Source organism: Culex quinquefasciatus, chromosome 2 (assembly GCF_015732765.1).
Source record: "Culex quinquefasciatus strain JHB chromosome 2, VPISU_Cqui_1.0_pri_paternal, whole genome shotgun sequence".
Lineage (NCBI taxonomy): Eukaryota > Metazoa > Arthropoda > Insecta > Diptera > Culicidae > Culex > Culex quinquefasciatus.
In genome coordinates, this window is record NC_051862.1 from 145356281 (window position 1) to 145369308 (window position 13028).

Below are 13028 nucleotides of genomic sequence, written 5' to 3' on the forward strand. Positions count from 1 at the left end.
TATCTCAAAATTTATTTTTTCGCTTGTAAACTAATCTCTTCCACCCAAATATCATAAAAAACATCTAATTGTTTATTACTCGTTTCACATTTCTTATTTCTTACTTATCATTTCTCATTTTAATTTATTTTTTTTTTTTGTATCTTTTGAAAAAGCTTAAAATAAATTTTCCTGGAAATCGCTAGTTGAATAATGGGGACTTATTAAATGACAAAGAAAAAAAACTAAATAATCACAAAATTTACACTTTGAGAGGCTGCATCTCAGCAACTAGCTGTGTGATCAACAATATCAAAAGATATTTTTTTTTTTAATTTCGAATTTATTTATTGCAGATTGCGTTTTTTATGGGATTTATTTTTGTTGATCATTAGTTTATTTAAAAAACATCATCTGAAGATATCTATAACTTCGAAACAGTGCACTATATCAAAATATTTTCAAAATTATTTTCTATTGTAAATTAAATTTTGCATCTAAAATTTAATTATAAAATAAAGTTTGACATTATTTTCAATATATTCCAATTTTTTATTCATCAACAAATTTTATTTTTAATCTTTAAAAATATATTAAAGTTGGAAATTTAATAACACAAAAAAATTCTCCACCAAAACTGAAAATCTAAATAAGTGAGGTTCTTCCCCATGACCAAAGAAGCCATTTGTGTCATTGGATCATCTATGCAATTTTGGCAGCTCTTCATACAAAAATAGTTTGTCAATATTATAAAACCCGTAACTTTTGAAGAATTTTCAGATCGATTTGATGTCTTTGGTACGGCCTACTTTTAACTACCAAAAATAACAGATTTGAAAATCAATACAATGCAATGGGTTCTGAAAAGTTGAATTTTTGAACATATCTATCGAAAAATTAAATTTTTCAATACTGTTTTGTTTTGAACTGTGAATTGATTAACACATATTAACACACATTTGTTTGACATAAAATTCCATTCAAAAGCGTTTTCCGGAATTGCAAAACTATTGTAGGCAATTCGTTGCAAAACTTAATTTTTTTCGTCATATTTTTCCAACTCGGTAAACCATGATGAATAAATGTGCTACTCGTGTAGAAAAAATCTTGTTTTCGTCACTTGTTGCACAAACTTCTATTTGCCTATTTGGTATTTAACTCATTAACAATTTCACAAAATCTGCTGTTTTTTTAATTTGTTGATATGTTTTAGGGGACCAAAAACCGCAACTCTCCGCCGAGTAATGATTCAAAAAAAAGTTTTTTTTAAAAAAATAGAGATTTAAATCAACTAAATTAAATTAAATGTAAAATCAATTTTCCGATTTTTTGATAACGTGCACCGTTTTAAGATATAGCCAGTTAAAGTTCATTTCGATTTTCCATGTTTTGAAGAGTCCAATTTTCAAAAATCAAATCAAATCAAATTATTCGCTCTACAGCATTGCCTTGGCGTTCCCGATTACGGGATTCCTACTCGAAACTAGGTGTCCGAAGGCTTGATTGTTGAGGCAATTGCAAACCTCTTTTTACACCTAAGCTTCCATCCACCCCGGGATTCGAACTGACGACCTTTGGATTGTGAGTCCAACTGCCTACCAGCGGCTCCACCGGGACAGGACCCAGGGAGACGACTCCTACACCTGGACTGAGCTATCGACCTAACCTCTAGGTTAGACCGGGGCCAACATTTACTTCCCCATCCGACGGAAGGCGTGATCAGACAAATCTCGTCTCAAAATTTGCCACCGGGACCTTCTGGGATCGAACCCAGGCCGACTGGGTGAGAGGCAATCACGCTTACCCCTACACCACGGTCCCGGCTAATCCAATCCAATTTTATTACCTTGAAAACATTTATTTCGGAAAGTTCAGAAAATTTCCAATAAAATTGCCTAAGAGACATTAAAGATTGAATCTCTGGTTGCTAAAATATAGCGAATAAAATAAAAAGAAACAGGAAAATTTAAGTATTTTTAGTCTTATCCAAACATTCCCACATATTTCAATGCCAATATCTCAGCAACTAGTAGTCCAATTTTCAAAACATTTGTGAGATTTCCACGAAGATTTTTTTTGATAATTTAAGATATTAAAGAAAGCACAAAAAAAATCAGTAATATGCTGATTTAGAACGTTAGTTTTTAAAATATTTTTCAAAATTTTACAACGTCGCTAATCATTTTTCCTAGTCCTGGGTGCGATTTTCATCTGCTTCCAATAAGAAAGTTCATTCATTTTGAAAAGAAAGAAAAACATTAACTCACGACGCGGTTAAATCCCTTGTCTTTTTGATTGCTTTCCATTTGGCCGTGGAGCATTGGTAGCTTACACTAATATAGTTGAGTCCAGGAATCGGACGAGAATAAAAGTGTCCAAGCATGTTGAATTTAAGAAATATACAAAACAGCTCAACTTGCAGACGTATTTGAAATTGAATATGCCTCACCTTGCTAAAAATATCCTGGACGCCTTATAGAAATCATCCGACAAGAGATGAGAAAAATTAAAACCTCTACCGTTAGAAATGGGAACACGCGAAGAATTCAAAAAACAATGCATGTCTTTCCAATCCTTTAGCCGGCAATGGACAGTTGTTATAGTATTGAGATTCTGGTTTAGGTGAAGTTGGTTGTACTTCAAATTATGATGTCCTAGGCAACCTGAACATGGATAACCATCGCATAAACATGACCAAATCCTGTACGCAATCCGCGAACTGTCTCCAAGTGAAGAGAAAGATCCAGATTTTTTTGTAAACTAATTAGAGAGTCAGGCTATAGCTTCTTTGCTGATTGCATGTACTAGAAGATTAACCTAACAATGGCAAAGAAGTTTCCTGTGAAGAAAGTCAAGAAAGTCTACTGGACACGGCCCTGAAACGATCACCCATGCCTTCATACAATCTGTTCAAACAAAGATAATCTGTGGCTTCAAGCCTTGCAAATGCTCACAAATGCGTTATATTCCTGTCCTAATAAATCAAAACTCATTCGATTAGCCCGCCTTAGCAATCCTTCTCCCCTGAACATCGTGAACCATTCAGGTCGCTCGGAGCAGCAAAGTGAAATTCAATTTCCATCAAGTTCAAGATATAAATTTTCCCTTTAATCGTAATTACTCATTTCCTGGCTGGCCACCCGTTGGGAGTACCAAGAGTTGCGTTACGTAGCGTTGAGGTTCATCCGGTTGGCGGTTGGCCTGGCTGCTGCCTGGAACCGACTTTAGAGCTCCAGCTCGGAACATTATTGCCTCCACAGGGCCGGAGAAAGGCAATAAAGCATAATAATTCAGAAACCGTTTGGAACACAGTTAGAAGCTAGTATTGATGGAAAAAATGTTGATTAACATATTTTCATTCTGAAATCAATGCGATTTTAAAATATTAAAAAAAAACTGTTTTAAAACACAAACATTCTCATTTTTATTACTGTGAAGTTGCAATCTTCCACAGGACGTATTTTGATCAGCCAAGGATCTCCGATGAGATGGAAGAAGCTGTGCAAGAAAGGCGATAATTTTTATCTCCGTACTTATCCTGTCGGTCTAGTTGGGTTGGATCCGGTGTTGAACGGAGATTTGCCAAAGAAAATGGATAAAATCACAGGAAGACACGGGCACTGCTGTTCAATTCCGAGTCGGAATTACAGTCGTCTTCGTCTAAGATGACATCGAGCGTGGCAGAAAACTCTCTCTTGTCAATCTCTCGGGTGTCTTTCTCCGAGCAAAGCTTGCCGGCGATGACAAGATGTCAACTCTTAGCAAAGGAAACTGAAAAGGCGAGATGCAGTGGACAGCAAACTGATTTTGTGATTAAAAGCTTTTTTGCTTGGATTTGTATTTAACAAGCAAGCATGACAATAAAGAATGACAAATAGCACAATGTTGTTGACGTTGTCGTTCCATCTTGTCTTATGTCGCTTTTTGGCGTTCCGAGAAAAAACGCGTTTTAACGTTTGACCTTAAATTAACCAAAATGAGAGCACGCAATGTAAACAATATCAAACACGTTTTGTTTAATTGACCGCTCTGTGCATTGTCCTGAAATTTGGTTGAATTTAGTTACCGGAGGGTTTACGAAAGTCGGACATGTACGAATGTCAAACGCGTTCTGATCTGAATTCCCTTTGGCCAGTTGTCGCGCCTACAGCAATTTTCAGGGTGTGCTAAAATAGCACGACAAAATACGTCTTTCATATGAAGAGCGATATCTCAGGATTGAAATCAAGTTTTGGGAATCTGTGAAGGTCAAAAGGTGAGGTATTCAGAGCTGTGGCATTCTTATCTCAACTTGGTCCAAAATGCACGTGTGACAAGATAGCACAACTACGACGATATAAAATAAAATAAGTAGATCAACATTGTCAATGTTGAAAATTTAAAGAAAGCTCATAATTAGAGCGTCAAATTTCCAAAAAAAAAATTATTCAAACGGAAGAATATATTTCCCTAACTTTTGGGCACCAATAATTTGAAAACGTGACGTGATTTTATTCATTTCAAACTACAATAAATAATAAATTAGCTCGTCTGTTAATTTCGTGTCAAGGTTTATTTCAGAAAATATTCATTTTTGAAGCATTCACAACTGGGAAAAGATCTGGCTTATTTGTTGGGCAGCAAAAGTTTCTATAGTCATCCCACATATTCGGAACACTTTTGTGCTAATTTGGCAAAAGGACCTTTATTTGGACATTCTCTTGCTATTTTACTAGTAAAAATAGTACATCCCGAGCAGGGGTAAATAACACGGGAATACCAAATTTTGGTATTACTTGGGCAAATAACAGCGACCAAAATGTGCCCTTGGTTGCCCAGTAATAGATGGTAAAATACCATGAAATCATACCAAAATCTTGTATGTGTAAGGGCACAACAATACCAAACCATGTTATTCCAAGGGTAAAATAATACCTCATAATAAAACCATTTCAATACCAAGTCGAGGTCTTCTGGATTTTTGAACATCGCTTGAATACCAAAACTTGGTATTGCCATGGTTTTATTTTTAGGTATTCCCGCGCCCTTGGAAAATCATATTTTGGTATTCCTGTGGTCTTCCACATACATGATTTTGGTATGATTTGATGGTATTTTACCATCTATTACTGGGCAACCAAGAGCACATTATGGTCGCTGGTATTTGAACAAGTAATACCAAAATTTGGTATTTTCATACCATTTTTAGTGCAGCAGTTGCAGTTAGTAAAAAAACGGAAATTATTCATATGCAACAGCCAAATCTACTCACCTAATGATTCCATGTTGTTATTAGTGATATTCTTCACCACACCGAATGCATTTGTCATTGATGAACGGCCTGTGCTTGAAGTTCTTGAAGCTTCTGAAAAATGACAAGATTGAAAAATAAGTATTATTAAAATGAATCTGATTTGAAATTCACCAAAATTCATTAATCTGTCGATTGACTCGTTTTTCAAAGTATTTGGTTATCCCGACTTAGAGATATTTCAACGTTTTTGAAAAAAATATTAGTGGGTATATCACACAAATTTTTAAAATCATCTTTAACATTTTTGGGTTTCAAGTCATTTTAGCGCAAAATTAATTAACTCGTAAATTTTTTTTAAACAAATTTCCCATAGTTTCAGAGAAAATTGATGAAACCTTTCAATATTCAAATAATACCAAAATGTACCATCCTGACTTAGAAAATTTTCCACAATTTCAAGTAATTTCTATAGGGGGTATATCAAAAATGTTTAAAATCAAGTTTGAAATTTCCGGTTTTGAATGAAAGCATTCGCTTTGAGACATCATTATAGCGCAAAATTAATTATTTTGTCAAAATTGGTCAAAATTTTCCCATAGTTGCAGAGGAATTTGATAAAATACTGTAATACCAAAAGAATACCAAAATGTGGTGTTCGATCATTGACAAATTCTGTAATTTTGCAATATCAAAACAATACCTTAAATTGGTATGATAGCACATTTTGCTCTTGCATAATCCATAAGACAAATTTTAAAGGGTCCAGGAATACAAAAATTTGGTATTGATACCAGAGAAAGGTATTATTACGCAATTCCCTTGTTATTTACCCATGCTCGGGATTTTGAACAAAAAACCTCATTTCAAGACTATTTTATCCAGAGCAGTGAAACACTGCCTCCATATTGCCTGTTTCATAACTGTGGAATGTTATTGTGCCTCCATAATTGTGGAACACCTGAATTTTATTGATATTTTCACAAAAAAAAGTTATCAGATCATGTTTAAAACATCACTGAGCTTGAGTTTTATTTGTTTTGGAGTGTGAAGTCATTTTTATTGTAAAAAATGTGTACTCCTGAAGAGAAAAAAAGTTTGTTTACATCGTAAGAAAAAAGTGTTCCGAATTTGTAGATTTCAAGGGTCAATATTTTTCTTTAAAAACTTGATATAAAACGTAAAAATGTACAAGCAAGTCAATCGAAAGAACGCAAGAAAAGCTTTCACATGAAGGAAAAAGCAAATCATTATGTTCAATTATCGATCTTCTATGATTTGTTGAACATTTGCAGATCTGTAAACTGTTCCGAATATGTATGTTTAGAGCGTCCAATTTCCCGTCCCGGGAATTCCCGGGATTTTCCGAAAAAAAAAATTCCCGTTTCCCGGGAATTTTTTTAAATTTCCAGGGAATTCCCGAAATTCAAGCGGAAGCATACATTTCTTAAATTTTTTGAACTTTTTTTGGAAAATGCTCTGAAAAAATAATAAATGATCAAACTCAACATGATTTTGTTAAATTAAATGTTTTGTTTGGTTTATATATAATTAATGAGATTATCAGAAATTATGACTTCAGAATTATTTCTGGTAATATTAATTTTTAAGGCAACTGGGAATAGATAAGTATTAAATTATTACAATTAGGTAAGCTTTCAACAGATTGATGTAATTTAATCAAAACAATATTAACTCTTTACCTCAAAATTAAAATTGAGATTTTTTTTACGTTTTTGTTTACCATGATCAAATGAGATGAAAATCGAATTTGTGCAAAAAGAATTAATTCAATTGGTTGAATACCTAGTACTAAATAAATTACAATTTGAAGTAAAAGAATTATGGAGCGCTAGTGCAACTACAGGTGCTAGAGGGTTAAATGTGAAAAATAGAAGACTTTTTGTGGATTGATGTTAGTTTATCGTGTAATTTAAATTATGCAACATGATAATACAAAAAAAATCATTGATAAATTACTTTCTATTGTTTGTTCTCAAAAAATGCAAGAATATATTCAAAGCTTGCTCAAATATTTGAAAACATTGGGTTGTTTGGAGTAAAACCAGCTTTACCATTTGTTCAAGAGCTGAAACCAGTATTTGTCATGAAAAACATGCATTTTTTTCTCATTTTAATAAACTGGTCACAGAGGCATGTTTAAAATTTCTCATCAAAAAATACAAAAATACATTTTCTTGTAGTTGAATGATTTTTTACATGCAGTCAAGCTGTTAATTGATCTTCACACTTATTTAAACCATTAATGTTGATGTCCTATACAATTTTGTTGCTTAATATTAATTAAAACCGAGACCATAACAATTTTCAATAAATTTAAAATTTCCCGGGAATTCCCGGGATTTCCCGGGAAATTGGCTGAAAATTTCCCGTTTCCCGGGAAATTTGTAACCCCGGGAAATTGGACGCTCTATGTATGTTAGAAATGAATATAATCATTTTAATTTTTAGTAACCGTTTTCAAAGAATGTTGTTGCTGTTTAATTTTTAACAAGATATTAACCCCTTCTGGCGAAGATCAAAATTGAGATTTATAAACCAACTGGATTAAAATTTAATTGATATCATAAACTTTTCAAAGAGGGATTTGCAAATAGAATTTGTTTAATAATATTCGAAAATTACAGTTTGGAGCACTGCAACTACGAAGGGTATTAAATATCAAAAAACAAGTGTCGTTCAATTGAATCCATGTTTTGCACTATGAAAAATCTGTTAAGCTAAGTCATTTATTAAATACCATGTAACAAAAATACCATAATTGAAACCATAAAAAAAATTAAAACAGCTCCGTATCATATGAAGGTTATTTCAAAAACTCAAATATTTGAAAACTTTGTGTTATGATATCACAAAATAGTGTTTGAAGTGAAAAAGCAAGAGCAGTTTGATTTTCAAGGTATATTCAATGATTAGCTATTTATTCATAAGCTTAAACTAGTGAGACTTGTTCTGAAGAAGTTGTTTGCCATGAAAAACATGATTTCTGCATGATTTTTATTCATTTTAACTTTATCAGTCAATGTTATTCTCAAACATATTCTCTCAAATTTTATTCCAATTGGTTATAGAGACAAATATAAAGGCAATTTTATGGTTCAAAAATCCAAAAAAATCAAACATCAAAATTTTTTTTATTGTTACATGATTTTTACTAGCATTGCCATGAACTGATATTCAAACTCATTTGACCATTAAAGTTGCTGTTCTATACCATTTTGTTGCACAATATTAACCAGAAGTGGGATCAGAATAATTTTTTGTAAATTTCAAATTTCCCGTGAATTCGAAACAGAACACTGATGAAGTTTGCAAGAACACCCAAAGTTAAAGGCCGAGGGGATAGTCCTCCCGAAAAGAAACATGAAGAAAGTACTATTTTGCGAAAGTAAAGACCTCTCGCGTGTTCATTCGTTCATTGAAACAGTTCATCCTATTGAGTGGCTTATATGGACAAATGACCGCCACTTAGTCACCGAACCATGGTGGCCCATACTGCAAAGGCACGGTACAAAATGCCGAAGGTCTTGGGTTCGAGTCTCGGCACCGATTGTTTTTTTTTTTTTTTTGATACTTTTTTGGAAAATGAACCATGAGTAAAGTACTCTCGGTAATTTCGGGATTTATCCTCTCCGTCCGCACACAGTACCATTTTACTACCGGGCTCTTTACCCTCTCGTATGCCGATACCCAGTTCTGGGTGTTGTAGACCAGCGATTCTCAACCTTCCTCTAGGCTGGTACCCCCTACCGTGTAAATCAAGTAGGCCCGGTACCCCGGTTGAGAATCGCTGTTGTAGACGAAATACGTATCTGTCAAGATATTAAAATATACAGCGGAATTAAAAGGAACAACTTGTATCTTTGTATTCACAGAGCTATTTATGCTTTCATTATATATTCTGCTTTTATTATCTTACATTAGAGGTGGGCAAAAAAGATCGAGCCGCTCAAAGAGTCGGTTCACTTAAAAGAGCGAACGAACCATGACTCAAAAAAAAAAGAACCATGGTTCCTTTTAAAACTCCGCTTTTTAAAGAACCGATCAAAGATAGAATTTTTTTAAACATGTTTATAAATACAATTCATTGAATTTCCTGCAAGTCGTTGTATTAATTTTGTTACTTCAAAATCAAATTATTCGCTCTACACCATTGCCTTGGCGTTCTCGATTGCGAGATTTCTGCTCGAATCTAGGTGTCCGAAGGATTGATTGTTGAGGCAATTGCAAACCTCTTTTTAAACCTAAGCTTCCATCCACCCCGGGATTCAAACTAACGACCTTTGGATTGTTAGTCCAACTGCCTACCAGCGACTCCACCGAGGCAGGACCCAGGGAGACGACTCCTACACCTGACCTGGACTGAGCTAACGACCTAACCTTTTTAGGTTAGTCCGGGACCAACATTTACTTCCCTGTTCGACGGAAGACGTGATCAGACAAATCTCTTCTCAAAATTTGCCACCGAGACCTTCTGGGATCAAACCCAGGCCGACTGGGTGAGAGGTAACCACGCCTGCCCCTACACCACGGTCCCGGCATTAATTTTGTTACTTAATTGAATAAATAAATATGTGTCATTGAAAGCTGAACACGTCATTTCAAATTCTGCAATGCTTGCAAAATGCCGACGCTTTGCGTTTGTGTAGTTTTAGCAGAAATTAAAGCAATTTTGTAAAATCAAATGAAATTTTCCCCAAAATTATGCTTATTATTTGAAACAATCATTCGAACGTCTTCACTTTTTACCAACAATGGGTAATATGAGTGGTTTGGACACATATTTCAGCTATTTTTTTAGATCCAGAAAAATAAGTACACAGATATAACTTAAGTCGTCATAACTCGAGACAGGGTTGCCAGAACTTCAATGTTGTGTCGTTGGAAAGGTCTCTCGATTTCCTAATAAACGATGGGTCGGGTGATGGAACCGGACATCGTTTACATGCATATAAATGAGATCCGGATATATGTGAAAACACATTTTCATACATAGCTTTTGAACTAGTTATCGAAACTTCAAACAATTCAATAGCGATGTATGGGACCCTATACCAAGTCGATTCCAACTGGTTTGGTCAAAATCGGTTCAGCCAGTGCTGAGAAAACACAGTGAGAATTTTGGTCACATGCATACATACACACACATACACACACACAGTCATTTGTTCAGTTTTCGATTCTGAGTCGATTCGAGCTTTGAATAAAAAGTTCATTTTTAGAGCAGGATTATACACACTTAAAAATTATTAATATTACACTGAACGGAATTAAAGATTCGATGTAAATATGATGGATGTAATTCAAAACCTGACGTAGAATTATGTTTCATTAGATGCTGAATCACTATTTCTCATTTGAATCACAATATAAAACATTCAATCAATTATCGTGTAAAATTAATCATTGTTTGTCTTGATTTTGTGTTCTATTTGATGCACATTATTGGAGCGTGTTTTAAGATGTAATTTTATGTTGCACTTAACTGAATATTAAAACAATTTGACCGTTCTCTCTTGAGAGTGCAAGTCAAACGTCAGCCATCTTTGTGTTGTGCAAATCGGTGCGTGTCGAGTTTACAACGTGTGTCAAAAAAACTAAAACCTCTTGTTAATTCGAGGTTTATTCAGTAAAAATATTAAAGTAAGTACTATAAAACTGCAGCTGCAATAAGAACTTAACATGTGTTGCAAAAGGATAACCAAAGTTTGTTTATTTCTATTGCTAGCTGAACGACGATTCCCCGGAGGATGCCGAAGGTTAAACAGAAAAATATTTCCTTCGTTGGTGCAACGGGATCGTTCCGGCAACCCACTTCACCTTAGCTAGCAGCTACCAAATTGGCCACCTTCCGGAACGGAATGGCTTCTACGGGACCGTACCAAGCCGCGCCGAACCAGATGCCGTCGCGTTTCAACTGGCCACACATTTGGCCATCATCAATTATGCGGAAACTTTTGACCTTGAGGAGATCTTTCGTGGAACCATTAACAAGTGACCACCGGGAACAGATGATGTCAGTGAATGGGTTGACTCCGGTGGCGACCATCGTTCCAAGAGTACCAAAGAAATAAGTGAAACAAGTGCCGGCCGCCCGATTTCCCGGGAGTAAGTGTTGTGTTGGGAGTGCACGTTGTGTTTAAATTTTAACGATAAAACAAGATGTTAGTGTATGTGCGATAGTTAAAATAAATGATACATTGACGATGATTTACAAACTTGTTTTCATTTCTAACCTAGAAAAATCACGCCAATACCAGCAGGTGGACCACTAAAATTACATCAGTATGAAAATTACATCAACGAATATTCAGTTCGTGTAAAATTCAATGCGTCGTCACAGGCTGGAAAGAAACTTGTAATTTTCAAATCTGCTGTAATTTTCTAGCAGATATGACGCTCCAGTTATGTGCATCGAATTAACAGAAAATTACACGATTATTTTTTGGTGTGTAGCCTTACCTCAGTGAGGAAGGCAAAAATGTGTGTGCGTGTGTGTGTGCAACCAACCAAACGGGACCACGCGGTCGCTTCTTACAAATTGAGTTGTTTCCATGTATTTTAGATTTTAAATTCTATACATGCAAATAACTCGCATAGGCATTTGGTAGGTATTAGCTCTGCCGAGCTTCGGTGACCCATTTCTACGCAGGCTAGCCGTGCGCGAGGTACTTCAGCTTGAATCGACAAGCCCCGCCCTAAAGAACGTTTGCATCAATCGGATTCAAACGTTATTTAGCACTTCCGAGTCCTTGTCAAATGGACAAAGACCCAGCACGTATATAGTTTGTAGTAGTAGTATTCCTAATTCTACCAATCCAAAGGACGGGGGATCGAACCCCGGTTCGAGTGACTTTAATGTTTCGTTCATGTTAAGAGTTTCAAAAATTCATATTTCCTGATCTTTCTCGTTTGGAGCAGATGGGAATCGAACCCAGGATCATTCGCTTACAAAGCGATCACCGTCACCAGTCAGTCACGGCTGCTCCATATTTCCAATTGGAAGTTTCTCACCCGAAAAGCAGCATCATCCGTCAAACCAGCAGCGATTACATTCACTATTTCGTCACGAATCCGGCGACTTCTCGAGCCGCCTGCATTTTGAGCCGCTCAGAAATCGAGCCGTCAATCTTAGCAAACGTTGCCAACTCCCGCCCCCTTCACTCACTACTCAACTCCTTCAACATTTTCCTCAGCAATTTTCACAACTTTACAACAATACAAACTTGGAAAATCCACCCATTTTCTCTGTATCCCTGTATCGGCAGAAATTTCTGACCGAAATATAACAAATTGTTGGAACCCTAACGTCTCTAGCGTTCCACGGTGTAAATCTAAGTAAACAAAGAACCCCTCGCCAAAGCAATGTGGTGAATAACTCATTGTCACTCCACACAAAACAAACACAACGTAGGGAAGTATTGTTATTTGTTACGAATTCAATCTGTGATAATTAACCTGTAAGCAAAAGTGAAAATAAACGATCTCTTCTAATCCAACCTCCGAGAAGGCAAGTTGCCTCTCTCGGAGCACCTGAAACCCTTGAGTTTTACTTACCTGGAAGTCTGGTCCGCCGCTACTTACCGTCCGCTGGAGTTGTCCGCTGCTGCATCGTTGGGATTCTGGAACCTGGAAAGAAACGGTGGGTCGTCCGCAATTTTCTGAGTCGGCCCCCTGGCCGAACATTGGTGCCGTGACCAGGATGGTCAAGCCGGAGGTCCACTGCCATCGTTTTTCACCGGTAACTATCGCCATCGCAGAAGGAATCCAGCTACAAAATGGCTCCGTCGCCATCAGT

The 13028-nt window shown here is 35.9% G+C and overlaps 1 protein-coding gene and 1 long non-coding RNA gene across 4 annotated transcripts in view; both read left to right on the forward strand.

The window, feature by feature from the left end:
- The window catches only part of LOC6044608 (inactive dipeptidyl peptidase 10), a 367926-nt gene that overhangs the window by 184420 nt on the left and 170478 nt on the right, over positions 1-13028 (forward strand). The gene's annotated exons all lie outside the window — the stretch shown is intronic.
- Positions 10723-11440, forward strand: LOC119766562. Its single transcript, XR_005276980.1, has 2 exons — positions 10723-10873; positions 10959-11440. It is a non-coding gene; the product is annotated as an uncharacterized LOC119766562 (long non-coding RNA).